Genomic DNA, 17973 nt, shown 5'->3' with positions numbered 1-17973 from the left:
TTTAGCCAGCTGAAAACAAAATGGAGGGGTCTCCCACGGGCTTAAATAGACTTTCTCTTGTGGGAGGAGACCCCCCTCCTCTCTCCTATGCAAAGTCCAGCTCCAAGATGGCGTTTTGGAGTCACATGGGCAAGTTGTACGGGGAGACTTCGGCAAACCAGTAAAGTGCCTGAAACCACTATGGCTTATTGCTAAAAGCAGCCAAGTCAGCAGGCTGTAAATTGGCCATTCAGCATTCTCAGTTTGACCAGGGGAGGGGTGGAGTTTTGGGTGCTACAGAAAGGGCAGCTTGACCCCGCGTCCTTCCTGTTAAGAATTGTGTTGAAGTGGCTGATATATGCATTTTCGAAGTGCAGGATGTGCCCCAGGAATGTCTATTGGGGCCTCAAGGCTGCAAACTCTGGAAAAACCCACACCTGGTTAATCGATAATCAGAAGGAACCTCTTGCTTGACTATTGAAACTGCTTACTTAACAAGTTTTCTTTAAGGGACATGTCATTCTATTACTAATGTATAAATAAGGGGGAAAAGTTTGAGGTAGTTGGACTCTTTTTGGACTCTCCCTCTGGATACATCTTACAGTCCCCACTGGCAGACGGAAGATTTGGCCACTGGAAGCCTGCCACTCTGCCACTCGAGAGCCACACTCAGCTTTGGTAATTATCAAGGGTTGGGGGTGTTTTACTAACCTTTTGCGGACGTGTGTTAGTGCTTGAGACTAAGTAAAGTTTAGCTTTAAGTGAAAGCACTCTTGTGTTGTCCTGTTTGTGCCAGCCATCTATCGGTCGGATGGCCGTGTCTCCCCTGATTTATTTCCTGACACCAACTCGCGCAGAGTAAAAGTTACCAAGAGCTTTGGGTTGAAAGAACCCCGGGTAACAAAGTCACGTCTCCATGCATGACTCAGTTTTTACAGGCAGCAGCCATTGCTTACATGCTACCTTGAACATCCTCAAGTAGACTTCTTGTGTGGATTGGAGCCTTCCAAAATCCATTGTGCATTAACTGCTTCTTAATTGGGCACTTAACTTGCAAATTCCTTTCTAAAGAAGCTGACCAAATGCCTTACTAAGGTTATTTAAAATCAAACAAGTATACAGCCAATATTCATAACTTCGAATACGACAATGACACATGCATACAAATAGGATGAATAGATTCAGTAGATCATAACCTTTACAGAGATATGTTACATGGCATATGTAGTATAAAACATATTCCAGTTATGTCATATATACATTCATAAGCATATTTCCATAAAGCCTTATGGGGGGCACCGTCACAAAATGATAATGACATTTTTCTATTGCTTAAAGACAGTTTTAGCAAATTTTCACATGTGGGTATAATATTCATCTGTGGATGATTCAACAGAAAGTTAGCATGGTCACACTGCATGCAGGACTATGTAGTAGTGAAGTGGATCTCCTTTTTATTTTAAGTGGAAGGCAGGTCAGACAGCTCAGCAATGGATGGAGGTAAATGACTTGTGTTTCCATACTGCACCATTTAAAACTACAGCTGACTAGAAAACTGACAGAAACCACTGTTGGAAACCACTGTTCTGTTGAAATTGAAATGCTTCACAAAATCATATTGATTTTGCTGAAATTTCATTTTGAAGGAAAAAGGGGGAAAAATCTGACAATGTCACAATATCCCATTTCAATGTTGTCAAAACAAAACATTTCTATTTTTCCTTTCAAAACAACCTTTTGTTTTGAATTTTTTAAAAACTCTGTATTATGTACTATAAAATAAAAAAGTCAAAATTAAAATGAAACCGTTGTCAAAACAAAACATTTTGATTGAGCCAAAATGATTTTTTCCCCCCAGAATTTTCTTTCTGAGAATTTAAAAAATGTCAGGTCTTGTTCTGAATTGGAATGAAAACAAATTTCAAAAACTCAAAATCCTCCATGAACAGAATTTGTGTTCTCCACTCAGTTTTAGTGTAGTGGTCATCTGGCACCCCCTTAAACTGGGAAAAGTGACCAGGATGCTAAATTTCCCTCCCTCCAAACTGAGGAGGAGCAAGGAGGTTAAGATTGGTGGAGAGCAGAAAGAAATTGTCAGAGGGGAATAGAGGTGTATGAAAGCAGGGGAAGCCAAGCCTGGGTGGAGCCTACTGTTAATACCATGTCTGCTTGGTTGGCATTGCCCTCTTATGCCAATATATTGGTCTAACATATACTCCCATTTAAACACAAAGATTGCTAGTAATGGAGTAAATTTATCCCTGATTTAACTTCATTGACTTCAGTGCAGCATATCTGTCTGCACATTTATGTCTGTTGAACTAAATTACACAACTGGCAATCTTGATACCCAGGGCTGGTCTACACTACAAAGTTAGGTCGGCTTAAAAACATTGCTTGGGGCTGTGAAAAATTTCACACCCTGTGTTCTGTAATAAAGCCGACCTAAGCCTGAGTGTAGACACTGCTAGGTTGATCCCTAGACCTAGCTAGCACCTCTCAGAAAGATGGATTTACTAAAACGCCTTCGGACACTATAATAAGTGTCTACATTCCAACAAGGCAGCTGCAGCAGTACAGCTGTGTTACTGTAGCATTTCCAGTGTAGACACATGCTCAGGTAAAAGAAAAGTAGAGATATGGAGGAAACAGGTTTTCCTGTCCCATGAAAATTTTTGAGATTTTGAAAATTTATCCCACCCCAAATCAGGATAATAATTCAATCTACAAAATTTTCAAGAATCAAAAAAAAAAAATCCAAAAAAGTTTGATTCAGAATTGAAATATTTCATTTTGACAATTTAAAAATGTTTAATTTTGATTTTGCCCATTTTAAACTGGAAAATCTTGTTACTACAGGTAACTTAAATTTCAAAACAAAAAGTTGTTTTGCCAGAAAACTAGTTTTTTTATTCAGAAAATATTGAAATGAAATCTTTCAACAATTTTGAACCTTTTTTCAAACTTTTCTTGGGCTGAAAAATTTATTGAAACCGACCCTTCCCCAGAAAATATTTTGATTTCAGCAAATTGGCATTTTTGACAAAAATGTTTCATTGAAAAATTCCAGCGAGCTCTGAAGAAAATTATTGAAGCTGCTTTGATTGTAGCTAGAAAGAACAGTCCTCTGAAATGGGTAATTTGTGCTCCTCTCCCCACTGCCATCTCTAGTAGAATGGTTACTACATGTTTGGAGCTTCAAAAAGGGCTAGGTTTGAAGAAAGTATGACCAAAATACCTGCATAATTTATCAAAATGCTATAAAGAGCAATGTGGAAATGTTTTCAATCAAAATGAAATCACTGAATATTTAGGGTTTTTTTGCCAGTTCTGTATTGAGTGTGATTTATGTAACATTACAGCTGAAAAATTTACAATAGCGAAAGGCCATTTTTGTCCTTAAAAACATTCTGGATGTAAATAGCTGTTTTGTGTGTGTTATGTGTACCAGGGCTTCTTGACATCGTTGATTTCTGGGGTCTGAGGAAAATGTTATAGAATCTAGCCAGTAAATTCAAAGCCTGACCAGTCAACATCTGCCAACAATTGTACACCGTTACTTTAGATATCTTTTTCTACTCTCAGTTGTTGTTCCAATTTAACTAAATCAGTATAACCCTTAGTGTGGGCACACTTATTTACTGATACAAATTACATTGATATAATACATACTTTTATAATGCTATAATGGCATCCACACTAGTGGTTTGCACCCATTTAGTTAAATGAGTTTTTCCATAAATTCAGTTAAAAAGTGATGAAAAAATGATGGTAAACAAGACCTAAGATAGGTAATTTCAGTTCCCACTATGGAAACTGCTGGCTTTTTAATGCACAAGTTTCTGTGAGCGAAGCAAGCATTGTTATCAAATACTCCATAAATCAAATGTTGTTGTTAATACCCAAGCTATTAAATGGCAACTTTGGAGAATTCTATTAATATCTTTGCTGCTACACAAGCAAACTGATTCGGAGCTTGCCATTCCTTCCTGTATCAGCCCAGCATCTGCCAATAGTGAAGAAATAAGAGTTAATATTTAAGAATCTTGGAAATGATTATTGCAGCATTTCACTTGATGCTTTCTGAGTACAAGGATTCATCATCCAGAATCTTGCCGTACGAGACAAGGATGATTTTCCCATTAGAAATCAGGGTTCCCTGCAATTTGATTTTTTTACCACATTTGATAAACACAATATTGTGCCTAAGCTCTAAAGTGAGGTTTTCTCCTCTTGGGATCCTCCAGAGACAGTGATCTGTAGCTAAAGAGAAATAAAAAAAAAAAAAAAAGACAATAACTGAGTTTTCTTGTTCCTTTTTAGGTTTCAACATTGTGACTTCTGTAGAGGCATCTGAACTCTGAGCCATTAGTGTTTGTTTGCACACCTACCAGAGGATTATGGTATGTGGATCTGTCTGGCTCCCCTGTTAGTTCCTCTTTGCCTGCCTCACAAAAATCACTTTTCAACAGAGACAGGAAAGCTATCTTCATGTTTTGTTGCATTGACCCTGATTTTCTATGGCAGAAATTGCTGTGGGATCTCTGTATGTCCCTATACTTGAAGGGAACTCTATTATTTCAAAAGTACAACAGTTCCCCACAGAGACAATCTTCTGGACAATTCAGTATTGCTAAATGGCATTCTGAAAAATATTTCTTAAGCACCCTCTGGTATAGTACTCTCCTAAACTGTGAGCTACTGTGCTGGGATGCTGTTGCCTGAATTGCCAATGGGAAATGCATCTTAAAGCAAGTTGTATGTAAGAGGGGGCCTGCTGGGCTGTTTCAGGAAAAATCCCTATTTAGGGGCTGCATCCTGTTTTTCCCTCACCAGTTACTCCTTATCTTCTCCTTATATCAGAGGGGTAGCCATGTTAGTCTGTGTCCACAGAAACAACGAGGACTCCAGTCGCACTGTAAAGACTAACAGATTTATTTGAAAAACTCACTTCTTCAGATGAAGTGGGTTTTTTACCCATGAAAGCTTATGCCCAAATAAATCTGTTAGTCTTTAAGGTGCCACCGGACTCCTCGTTATTTTCCCGTGACATTTCCCAGTAATACTGGAAAGTAAGTGGCCATTCCCTACCCCCAGCTGCAAAAACCCTATGAAAATTAATACAAAAACAACATCATTAAGAAAGCTTCAGGGGACACCACCACCAAACCCTCCTTAACTAGCACATTGACTATACTCTCTTCACTAGATTATATTTATTGACCCACAGCATCTGAAAAAAAATAACCAATAATTTAACCAATAATTTTCTAGGGGAAGGATACAAATATTCCACATAAAAGCAAAGAGGTAAGAAGAATATTTTAATTAACATCATCCTTCCTGCCAATGTCAGGGTCCATGTCTTCCACTCATCATCTTTAACCTGACAGGAGGCAAATTTCTCTCCCAGTTCAGCTCAGCTACTGAATCACTCCTAAAAGTTACTCCCAAAGTATCTATAACCCTGCAAGGGCTCATCACAATTTGCAGCTTCTCTGAAAGAGTAAAAGAGTAACCCAAAATCCCCACCCACAAACCTTTGCTCTTTTTCATGTTGACCGCTGCTCGGGCTGCAGCCGAACAACTGTTTAAGGTGTCAAAAAATGTCTCTATCTTTTGGCCTGGCTCTAGCACTGTGACATCATCCACATGGGTGAAAAATTACATTGACAGAGTGAAATTCTCCCTTAAACTATACATTTAAGCTCTGAAATCCTGTTACCATATGCTTCCTGCAGCAAAGGGTCCAAAGAAAAACAATACAACAGGGAAATCAAGGGACTTGCCTTACCACAGAATGTATCTATATAGATTTCCTCGTTCCCCCCCCATCTCATCCTGCAAATATATCAGAGGAGGCTGTCCCACTTTTTGTCCTAAAAGTTCTTTGCAGATTTAATTGATTCCAGCTTTCTCCTTCAATGCTGTACCATTTCCTTAACTTCTTCTAAGACCCGTATTTCTTTGTATTCCCCATCTCACAATCGACCATGAAGATCTGTCAAATAGCTCTGCAATACTAAATAATGCTTGTAATCAGTTGTGTAGAGATGTCCTGAAGAGGAACATACAGGGATCTCCAGGCTCCACTTTGGTCCATTCCCACCATTCCATCTGGGATGCATAAAACTCCCAAACTGTTTCTTATTCCATAACAATGCCTTCAGCCTTTCTAACTACAACTGCATTATTGAATAAATAATTATTTAGTTTCCAATAACTCTGGCCAAAAGCTACTGTTCCATACTCCCAAGTTCAACACAGACCAAGCAGTGGTCAGAAAACTCTGCACTGCACATCGTTTGATCAGTGAGGTAGCTTTCACATACAACCTGTCCAATTGACTACCCGATTAGCCTCTAAAAATGTAAATGCCCCCTCCTTTCTTAAATGAGGATGCCCCAAAACATCCTTTAACCCAGTGGTATCACACACTGCTTGTAAGTAAGTTTCATCAGCAAGTAACCCTTTAGGTTGCTTCTCTGTTAGTCACTGCAACTAAACAATTAAAATCCTCCATTCACAACATCTGTTGAGATGTCATTAAGATAGGAACAATCTCTATAAAAAGATCTTTCCCCAGCTTCTGATGCTGTGGGCCATAGATGGTGACACAATGATATCTCACACCCAAACAGAATCCATGAATAACCCCCTTCCTGGCTGCAGTTTTACCATCCTCCACACCAATACTACAGAAATATAAAACAGTATCCCCCCTCCATCATAAGTATTAGGCCCCATGGATGAAAAAGATGGGCCCCTCTTCCAATCTCTCTGAGCTCCCATTACATCACACCAAGAACATAGTATTTTTTCATGGATCCCCACTAGATCCAAACTCTGCCCCTCCAAAAACTGAAAAATCATCTGCTTTTGGCACAAGGTCAGAATGGAGGGCAGGTTTTAAGTTCAAATTTTCACTACCATCTAAATAAATGCTCAAGTCCAGTTGTCACAGATGCTTGTAATCCCCACTGAGTTGACTGTGTTGTCATTGCTATAATCGCTCTGACTTACTCCTTTCTCTCACTCTTTCCTTCTCTTTGACCTCTTTTTTTCTTATTGACTAGTTTGTTGTTCTCAAACAGGGGCCTCCTGAGGCCCCAGATCCTCAACCCAACTCTGATAGGTTTTTCTGAGCTTGTGCAAGCTGAGTTCCTCTAATAAATGTGCTGGCAATGTACCCACAGGCTCCTCCCTCTGTTTTCCCTCGTCCACAAGAACACCTAATGCAGCAAACCTGTTAGCCATTGGAACTGTGAAAATGCTGTGTGGTTCTGATAGGAGTAGGCTGCCCTCAGTGACTATAACCCAGCATTCTTCTTGATTCTATCGTTCCTTATCTGGCTTCATGAAACTCTACTGCTCCTGCAGTTGAGTGCATCAAAACCTGCTACCTAACTAGCAAGTTAGGGAAGGAGGAAGGGTCCTTGACAGGTTGGAATGATGTCTTTCTCTATTATGCCACACCTCTGGGCCTATAAACCTATCTGCTTTCCCCGCACATATTACATCGAAAGATGTCCCTTCAGTCCGCAGTCTTGTGTGTGTTAGCACCACAGCACATGTACTTCCTCACCTCACAGCCCATCCTAAAATGCTCTGTAGAGTCACAGGTAAAACAAGTGCATGGCCCCCCAGCATACTTACAGTAATCCCACTCAGAATTTAAATAAAATTCATTAGGGAGATGTGCTGTATTAATCTACTAGAGTGCAATGGTGCCTTTAAATTCACCATTCCAAACTGTAAATCAATCATAAACTTCAACTGGAGGCTCCAACATTTTAGCATAACATGAAACCCAATGCAGAACATCTGCTTCATATATATATTCATTGTGGAAGAAAACAGTCACAGGCTTAATAGCAGGTTGGAATAAAGAAATGGCTATTATATCATCCCAAACCCTAGTCCCCTTTCTAATTCCAGACTGCTCCCAGAAAAATTCCACTTCACCATAAGGGTAAAATCTAACACTGAATTCTCTGCTGCTGGACAGGTGTATTATAGCTTACAGCTATGAAGGAGACACTCCTAAAGATATTAATAAAAGAATCTCAACAACTAAATCCCTAGTGGGACATTTGTCCATGTCCCCTAGGTATCACACTTGAATGATATATTTTTGCTGAGGTATCCTAAAATAATGCTCCATTGTGATGAGTTTTGCCCAGAAGCTCAATCCTGACTAGCTGTGACTGCTACATAGGATATCTTCCCAGGCAGCCCCTCAGGAGACACAGGACTGGAAACAGACACCTCATGTCCTTCTTTGTCATTCTTCCTCAGTTGCTCACTCATGACAGGTCTTTGAGCTCCCTCATCAGTATTAGGATTTCCCTTTTGTGTTGCTGGGAACCTCAGGTGGAAGGAAAAACAAAAGACCCCTTTTCAGAGTCTAAAGAATACCTCGTGTGGGTCACTTTTCCCTGTGATCGACTCCTACCCTTAATAATTCTCGGAGTGGAGTCCCTTAAAGTGAATAGAGCCCCTGAAATGGAAGCGACCACAGTATTCCTCCTCCTCCCCTCACGGGAAAGGGAAGCCACAGCCACATTTCTGAAACACTCCAACTGGGCCAAAACTCCACTGCATTCTTCCTCCTCCTCAAGACCCCATGCAGAGCTGAGATAGAGGACACACACTGCAAATCATTTCCCAGAGTACATAGACCTAGTTCCACCCCCTCCATACTCAGAGCTCTGTCTGGCAGCCACTCTCCAAGAGCAGGCAAAGCAAGCCTCTTTTTCTTTTTGAACATGTACTCCTATCACCTATCCCTTCACCCCAAATCCTTCCCCATCCCCCCCACCTACCCTCTGCAATTCCTAAGACAGATTCCCCACAGGTGCCTTTGGCCTGGGGACCCAAATCCCCAGGGACCACAAACCCCAAGTCCCATAACATTGGCTGATAGTAACACCAGATCTACCTGTCAGCGCACACTAACTTCTACATCAGCCTCCAAACAAACAGACTCTGCCACCATCATATGCAGAGAACCTACTGGAGAACCAAAGCCTCCTTCAGCCCCACCATTTAAGGCTGCAGTCATCTTGGCAGGAAGAGGAAGGGAGAGGTATTGCTTTTCCCCATTCTAACTCAAGATAAAATGGCTCCATGGCCACTGTGAACCACACCTACCTAGATTTGGCACCATGTACCAGTTGGGAATGGACTCCCACCTTCCTGCTAGGAACACCTCAGCGTGCTCCTCAGGCAACTAAGCTGGCTCTATGCCACCTAGGAACTCATCAACACTAGGAGAATCCCCAGTTGAGGACATATGGCTGGTATCGAGCTCCTATATACCACGGGAGTGATGGAAAGGGACCAGAGTGGGCCTCAGAATTGAATTCTTTGAATCGAGGATGGATGGGTAAAAGATTATTAGCTGGCTATTTAACTACTAGTTCTAGGAAGAGATGAACATATGAGTCTCTGTAGTGTTTATGGGCCAGCAAAGATAGCTAAAGGGTTAATACAGAATGTTTTGGTCACTGTGGAAATGTATATTTAGCACACAATCTTATTATTACTCTCACCATTAAAAATTTACATCTTATTTCCAGGCTGAATTTGTTTATCTTCAACTTCCACCCATTGGATCAGGTTATACCCTTCTTTGCTAGATTGAGCCCATTAAAAAAATTTGTTCTCCAGGTAGGTACTTTTAGACTGTAATCAAGTCACCCCTTAACCTTCTCTTTATTAAGCAAAATAGCTTGAGCTCTTTGAATCTATTACTGCAAGGCATGTTTTCAATCATAGAATCATAGAATATCAGGGTTGGTAATCTAGTCCAACTCCCTGCTCAAAGCAGGACCAATCCCCAACTAAATCATCCCAGCCAGGGCTTTATCAAGCCAGGCCTTAAAAATCTCTAAGGATGGAGATTCCACCACCTCCCTAGGTAACACATTCCAGTGCTTCACCACCCTCCTAGTGAAAAAGTTTTTCCTAATATCCAACCTAAACCTTCCCCACAGCAACTTGAGACCATTACTCCTTGTTCTGTCATCAGCTACCACTGAGAACAGTCTAGATCCATCCTCTTTGGAACCCCCCTTCAGGTAGTTGAAAGCAGCTATCAAATCCCCCCTCATTCTTCTCTTCTGCAGACTAAACAATCCCAGTTCCCTCAGCCTTTCCTCATAAGTCATGTGTTCCAGTCCGCTAATCATTTTTGTTGCCCTTCACTGGATGCTTTCCAATTTGTCTACATCCTTCTTGTAGTGTGGGGCCCAAAACTGGACACAGTACTCCAGATGAAGCCTCACCAATGTCGAATAGAGGGGAATGATCATGTCCCTCGATATGCTGGCAATGCCCCTACTTATACACCCCAAAATGCCATTGGCCTTCTTGTCAACAAGGGCACACTGTTGACTCATATCCAGCTTCTCGTCCACTGTAACCCCTAGGTCCTTTTCTGCAGAACAGCTGCCTAGCCATTCGGTCCCTAGTCTGTAGCGGTGCATTGGATCCTTCCGTCCGAAGTGAAGGACTCTGCACTTGTCCTTGTTGAACCTCATCAGATTTCTTTTGGCCCAATCCTCTAATTTGTCTAGGGCCCTCTGTATCCTATCCCTACCCTCCAGTGTATCTGCCACTCCTTCCAGTTTAGTGTCATCTACAAACTTGCTGAGGGTGCATTCTCCAGATCATTAATGAAGATACTGAACAAAACCGGCCCCAGGACAGACCCTTGGGGCACTCAGTTTGATACCGGCTGCCAACTAGACATGGAGCCATTGATCACTACCCGTTGAGCCCGACAATATAGCCAGCTTTCTATCCACCTTATAGTCCATTCATCCAGCCATACTTGTTTAACTTGCTGGCAAGAATACCGTGGGAGATCGTGTCAAAAGCTTTGCTAAAGTCAAGGCACAACACGTCCACTGCTTTCCCCTCATCCACAGAGCCAGTTATCTCATCATAGAAGGCAATTAGATTAGTCAGGCATGACTTGCCCTTGGTGAATCCATGCTGACTGTTCCTGATCACTTTCCTCTCCTCTAAGTGCTTCAGAATTGATTCCTTGAGGACCTGCTCCTTGATTTTTCCAGGGACTGAGGTGAGGCTGACTGGCCTGTAGTTCCCCGGATCCTCCTCCTTCCCTTTTTTAAAGATGGGCACTACATTAGCCTTTTCCAGTCGTCCGGGACCTCCCCCGATCGCCATGAGTTTTCAAAGATAATGACCAATGGCTCTGCAATCACATCTGCCAACTCCTTTAGCACTCTTGGATGCAGCACATCTGGCCCCATGAACTTGTGCTCATCCAGCTTTTCTAAATAACCCGAACACTTCTTTCTCCACAGAGGTCTGGTCACCTCCTCCCCATGCTGTGCTGCCCAGTGCAGTAGTCTGGGAGCTGATTTTGTTCGTGAAGACAGAGGCAAAAAAAGCATTGAATACATTAGCTTTTTCCACATCCTCTATCACTAGGTTGCCTCCCTCGTTCAGTAAGAGGACCACGCTTTCCTTGACTTTCTTCTTATTGCTAACATACCTGAAGAAACCCTTCTTGTTACTCTTAACATCTCTTGCTAGCTGCAACTCCAAGTGTGATTTGGCCTTCCTGATTTCACTCCTGCATGCCTGAGCAGTATTTTTATACTCCTCCCCAGTCATTTGTCCAAGCTTCCACTTCTTGTAAGCTTCTTTCTTGTGTTTAAGATCAGCAAGGATTTCACTGTGAAGCCAAGCCGGTCGCCTGCCACATTTACTATTCTTTCTACACTTTGGGATGGTTTGTCCCTGTAACCTCAATAAGGATTCTTTAAAATACAGCTAGCTCTCCTGGACTCCTTTCCCCCTCATGTTATTCTCCCAGGGGATCCTGCCCATCAGTTTCCTGAGGGAGTCAAAGTCTGCTTTTCTGAAGTCCAGGGTCCGTATTCTGCTGCTCTCCTTTCTTCCTTGTGTCATGATCCTGAATTCAACCATCTCATGGTCACTGCCTCCCAGGTTGCCATCCACTTTTTCTTCCCCTCCTAATTCTTCCCAGTTTGTGAGCAGCAGATCAAGAAGAACTCTGCCCCTAGTTGGTTCCTCCAGCACTTGCACCAGGAAATTGTCCCCTACACTTTCCAAAAACTTCATGGATTGTCTGTGCACCGCTGTATTGCTCTCCCAGCAGATATTAGGGTAATTGAACTCTCCCATGAGAACCAGGGCCTGCGATCTAGTAACTTCCGTTAGTTGCTAGAAGAAAGTCTTATCCACCTCATTCCCCTGGTCTGGTGGTCTATAGCAGACTCCCACCACGACATCACCCATGTTGCTCACACTTCTAAAGTTAATCCAGAGACTCTCAGGTTTTTCTGTAGTTTCATACCGGAGCTCTGAGCAGTCATACTGCTCTCTTACATACAATGCAACTCCCCCACCTTTTCTGCCCTGCCTGTCCTTCCTGAACAGTTTATATCCATCCATGACAGTACTCCAGTCATGTGAGTTATCGCACCAAGTCTCTGTTATTCCAATCACATCATAATTCCTTGACTGTGCCAGGACTTCCAGTTCTCCCTGCTTGTTTCCCAGGCTTCTTGCATTTGTGTACAGGCACTTAAGATAACTCGCTGATCGTCCCACTTTCTCAGTATGAGGCAGGAGCCCTCCCCTCTTGTTCTCTCCCACTCGTGCTTCCTCTCTGTATTCCACTTCCCCACTTACCTCAGGGCTTTGGTCTCCTTCCCCCGGTGAACCTAGTTTAAAGCCCTCCTCACTAGGTTAGCCAGCCTGCTTGCGAAGATGCTCTTCCCTCTCTTCGATAGGTGGAGCCTGTCTCTGCCTAGCACTCCTCCTTCTTGGAACACCGTCCCATGGTCAAAGAATCCAAAGCCTTCTCTCCGACACCACCTGCATAGCCATCCGTTGACTTCCACGCTTCTACGTTCTCTACCCAGGCCTTTTCCTTCCACGGGGAGGATGGACGAGAACACCACTTGCGCCTCAAACTCCTTTATCCTTCTTCCCAGAGCCACGTAGTCTGCAGTGATCCACTCAAGGTCATTCTTGGCAGTATCACTGGTGCCCATGTGGAGAAGCAGGAAGGGGTAGCGATCCAAAGACTTGATGAGTCTCTGCAGTCTCTCCTTCACATTGTGAATTCTAGCTCCTAGCAAAAAGCAGATTTCTCGGTTTTCCCGGTCGGGGCGGCAGATAGATGACTCAGTCCCCCTGAGGACAGAGTCCCCAACCACCACCACCTACCTCCTTCTCTTGGGAGGGGTGGTTGTGGCACCCCCATCCCTAAGGCAGTGCACCTCATGCCTTCCAATCGGCAGAGTCTCCTTCTGCTCCCTTCCCTCAGATGTATCATCTAGTCCACTCTCCGCATCAGTACCTGTGGAGAGAATATGAAAACAGTTGCTTACCTGTATCTGCATTGCTGGTACATGGACACTCCCCTTTCTTCTTCTGGAGGTCACATGCTGCCAAATTTCTTCACCGTCCTTCTGTCCCTGCTGCACAGCCTGCTCTGAATCTGCAGAATGTTGTGCCTGTAGAAGCATATCCTGACGTCTGTCCAGGAAATCTTCAGTTTCTCTTATGCAACACGGTCGATACTTGTTTCTCCAGACCTTGAACCTTCTCTTCCAATATGGAGACCAGCTTGCACTTTGTACAGACAAAGTCGCTTCTGTCCTGTGGAAGAAAGGCAAACATGGCACATCCTGTGCAGGTCACAATAGCTGAACACTCCCTGTCCATATTACCTTCCTTCTACGAGCTTCCTCAGGAGCTGTAGTAACTACTCAGAGAAGCCTGCAAGATGAAAGCCTCAGTGGGCTCTCCCCAGACGAACTCCCAGGCAAACTCCTTCTGTTCACCTCTCCGGTGTTCGCCACTCAGCTGGTACGCAGCTGACTGGCTTTTTATAATAGTCAGGCCTACTCAAGGCTCACCTGGAACAAAGCACTCCCAATTCACACTTTTCAAACAATCAAGTATACGGTCAAACTGTCCCCGCAACAGACACTCAGATACTCACCAACACAGGCCCCCCTAATGCAGCACTTAGCGTACCTCCTCTCGGACAGATCCCAGGCAAACTCACTCTGTTAGCCTCTCTGCTGTTCGCCTTTAATCATGCTCATTGATCTTCTCTGAACCCTCTCCAGTTTATCAGCATCCCTCTTGAATTGTGGGCACGAGCAGTTGCTCCAGTACCAATACAGAGGTAAAATAACCTCTCTACTCCTACTCTATATTCATGCATCCCAAATTCATATGAGCTCTTTTGGCCCGAGCATCACACTGGGAGCTCATATTCAGCTGATTATTCACCATGACCCCCAAGCAAATTCAAGAAAAGCTCAGCGTGTTGTGAGGAGGGGGATTCAAACCTATGCCCCCAGGGGAAACTGGGACCTCAGTGCACTGCCTTAAACTGCTTAGTTATCCTCACGTTATTGAAGGTGCTCTACAAACACATATTTAGAGATATAATATTGTACGTTTTAAATAGGGATAAAGAGTGGGACAAAGAGTATTATTATCCCTACTTTACATATGGGGAACTGAGGCACAGAAAGATTGAGAGATATGCCTAAAATCAGTTCTAAACTCTGAAAATAGAAAGTTAAAATCGTTTCTTACTTTAGTTGACCTATCATTTCTCATTCGTTATTGAGATGTTGACTCCTGCCTCTGATCAGCCCCTGATTCCACTTGTTGAATTTTCAACCAAGCACCTTCATGCTTTCTCACATGGCATCCCTCAAGCCTGGGGGAGCTTCCTGTGAAAACTGATAAAGTGTCCTAATTACCCACATTCAGATCCTTCCCTAAAACTCTTTTGCTATGAAAACTACAAAAATCTTTACAATGGTTAGGCTGCTTGGTCCTGATATCACTAGCTCTAATGCTGACCAATATTATCTCATTGTTTCTTTGTACTCTCCCATCTGTCTGTATCTATTTGTTGTCTCTTGTCTTATACTTGGATTGTAAGATTATTGGAGCTGAGACCATCTTTTTGTTCTGTGTTACAGCACCTAGCACAAGAGGGGTTCTGGCGATCTATGATTAGGACTCCTAAATCCTATGGTATTAGAAATAATGAATAATAATATAAAACAACAGTCCATCAGCCTTTCTCTCTCTTACACACACATCCACACACACACCCACCCACCTACACACTGCTTCCCAAATGTAGCAACAGTTTGCAGTCAAAGATACTTAATCTTTGGCCTTTAATCTAATCCTGGATTTAAATTATTCCTCGAAATCCTGAATTATATGTGTATAACCTATTTCACATACAAAAAACATCAGTCTGAATTCATCTACTTTTACAGTTTATTTTATAGTTATTCACCTTTTTCCGGAGCTTTGAGATCCTGAGATAAAAGGCACTGCACAAATGCTAAGTATTATTAATTATTAGTGAAAAATATTAGTGCTATAATTTTTTATAATAAATTATTATAGGTCATTAAATTAATGTCTGAACGTGGCTTAGAAAGTTATATAACTGCTAACTGTTACAGTTTTTTTGCATTTTTAATATGTGAAAAATCCTCTGGATTTCTAACAAGGATGCTATAAACAAGGACTAATGACCCTCAACCTGTTTGGGAAATTCCAGGGAGAGACTTTTGCAAGATGGCAGTTTATTCCATCACTACTATGATCCTGATCTATGAACTCTGAAAAATTACTTGTGTGTATATATATGATATATTAACCATTTATAACTCTCTTCTTTTTTTTCATTATTAAACCTTTTAGTTTTTAGTTACTAAAGGATTGGCATCAGCCTGATTATTGGGTAAAATCTGATTTATATTCACCTGGCTAAGTGGCTGGTCCCTTGGGATTAGAAGGACCCTATATTTGATTAGATTGGTTTTCAAACAATAGCAGCCATTTAGTGAACCAAAGAAAACAAACGATTTATTAGTGAGACCTCCATTAGACTTTGCAAGCCACAAGCTGGTGACTAATGTATTCCAGATATTGAAGCCAAGATAGGAGCTGGTGGCACCAAGAAGGGATGCTGTGTTTGGGACATCACAAGTGCTTCCATTTTAACTTGATATGCAGTTCACATTTGCCTGTAATGTGTTAAATCTCCCATATTGTCCTACTGAAAATGAAGGCCCTGATCCTCCAAGCTGGCCCATCTGGGCAGACCCTTGGTACTATATCGTACCCCACTTTCTTCAATGGGGTTTCCCATGGGTGCAGGGGACTGTTTATACAGACCTTAGAGCTACTGGGGATTATTATTTAATATTTATATTGCAATAGTGCTCGGAGGCCTTGCCGTACGAGGCATTGTACAAACATAGAAGAAAACACAGTCCCTGCCTTCATTGTTGCTGATCTGTCCCTAGATTATACACATTCTAAGACCACGTCTGCAAGACAACTGGAGAAATAATAGATCGTTACCCCAAAGTTTGTACAGCTTGGAAACTGATTGGAAACTGGAAGAAAACTCTGATAGACTCACTAGAGCAGGGGTCTCAAATGCACGGGCCGCATGAGGCCCATGGGGTTATTTTATGTGGGCGCCCCCCCCCCAGCATTTACCTAGAGCGGCTCCGGCCCGGCGCACACTGGGGGCAGGGCAGACTCCCTACCTGCCTGCCCTGCCCCCGTGCCGCTCCGGGAAGCAGGCTGGGACCTGTGGGAGGGTGGGGCAAAGGGGGTCTGTGAGTTGCCCTGGCTGCTCCTCCAGGTACCTCCCCCAAAGCTCCCATTGGCCGGGAAACGTGGCCGCACCGGACCCGCCCACCGAACCCCTCCTGCAACCAAACCCCCTGCCCTGACCCCCCCTGCTTCACCCCACACACCTCCTGCACCCTGACCCCCTGCCCTGAGCCCCCTGCCATTCCCACACCCGTCCTGCACCCCAAGCCCCTGCCCTGAGCCTCCTGCTGCACCCTGCACCCCTCCTACACCTTCTGGGGGCAGGGAGGGGGTGGAGTTGGGGCGGGGATTTCAGGGAAGGGGTTGGAATCGGGGCAGGGAAGGGGTGGGAAGAGGCAGGGCAGGGGCGGAGCCTCACAGAAGGGGTGGAGTGGGGGCAGGGGCGAGGCAGTGGGGGATGGTCAGTGGTGCGGCCCTCGGGCCAATGTACTAGTCCTCATGTGGCCCTCGTGTTCATTTGAGACCCCTGCACTAGAGGGCAGGTTACCCAGCCTGTTCATAGTGCAAGACACAATATCTATTGTCTTCAAGTCTGAGTCAAAGTCGGGCAGTGGTTTGAGACACATTAAATGTATTTTTGTCTTGCAGAGATTCTGTGTCAACCTCCAGCGAACCCAAGAAAACTATGCAGTGGGTGGTATTTGGGGTCTATATTAAAGCCCAGAAAGGAATGGGAGTGTTTGATGGACTCCCATAGACTGACTACTGTTCCTATTTTGTTTTTTTATAACCTTAGAATTCAGTATACTCCTTTATCACTTTCTCTATCATTATAAATGATTTGTGCTTTCTCAGTGTTTATATTTTTCTCTGTATGTTCCCTTCCTGGTCCAGGAATGGCATAAAGGGTATTACAACAGAGATCTCTTTCTTTCACCTTTCATGCACATCCAGATGTTTGTCCTGCACATCATCATAGGGCGTGTCCTGCAGTTTATGAGGAGTTCCTATGTCCTGACACAAATTCCTATGGCTGCATAAAAGTGGATGTTGCAGTCCTGGCAACACCTTTTAGTGATGCCAAATGTGCAAGGGGAGGGGAAGATGGTTTCCTGCTTTGAGCAGGGGGTGCAACTAGATGACCTCCTGAGGTCCCTTCCAACCCTAATCTTCTATGATTCTATGTAGAAAGCTTGACTTCTCTGACAGAGGGGTGTCAGTGGAAACTAGCCGCTATGGAGGAAATTGAACATATGACCTTGGATGAAAGAGCCACAGACAAGGGAGGCCTGAAATTTCAAATTGAAATTTTGGAAGATGGGAGAAATGGGCTGCTTCTCCAGATAGCGGAGATAAAGGCAGTTTGGA

At 43.3% G+C, this 17973-nt stretch overlaps 1 long non-coding RNA gene across 1 annotated transcript; it reads left to right on the top strand.

Moving 5' to 3' along the window:
• Window positions 1-213: 213 nt before the first annotated feature.
• LOC141983872 (uncharacterized) lies at window positions 214-17330 on the top strand. Its single transcript, XR_012638547.1, has 3 exons — window positions 214-657; window positions 4303-4382; window positions 17254-17330. It is a non-coding gene; the product is annotated as an uncharacterized LOC141983872 (long non-coding RNA).
• Window positions 17331-17973: the final 643 nt, after the last annotated feature.

The sequence above is a fragment of the Natator depressus genome, chromosome 3 (assembly GCF_965152275.1).
Source record: "Natator depressus isolate rNatDep1 chromosome 3, rNatDep2.hap1, whole genome shotgun sequence".
NCBI lineage: Eukaryota > Metazoa > Chordata > Testudines > Cheloniidae > Natator > Natator depressus.
Note: the sequence above shows the minus strand (reverse complement) of the source record. Positions and strands in the feature narration are given on the sequence as shown.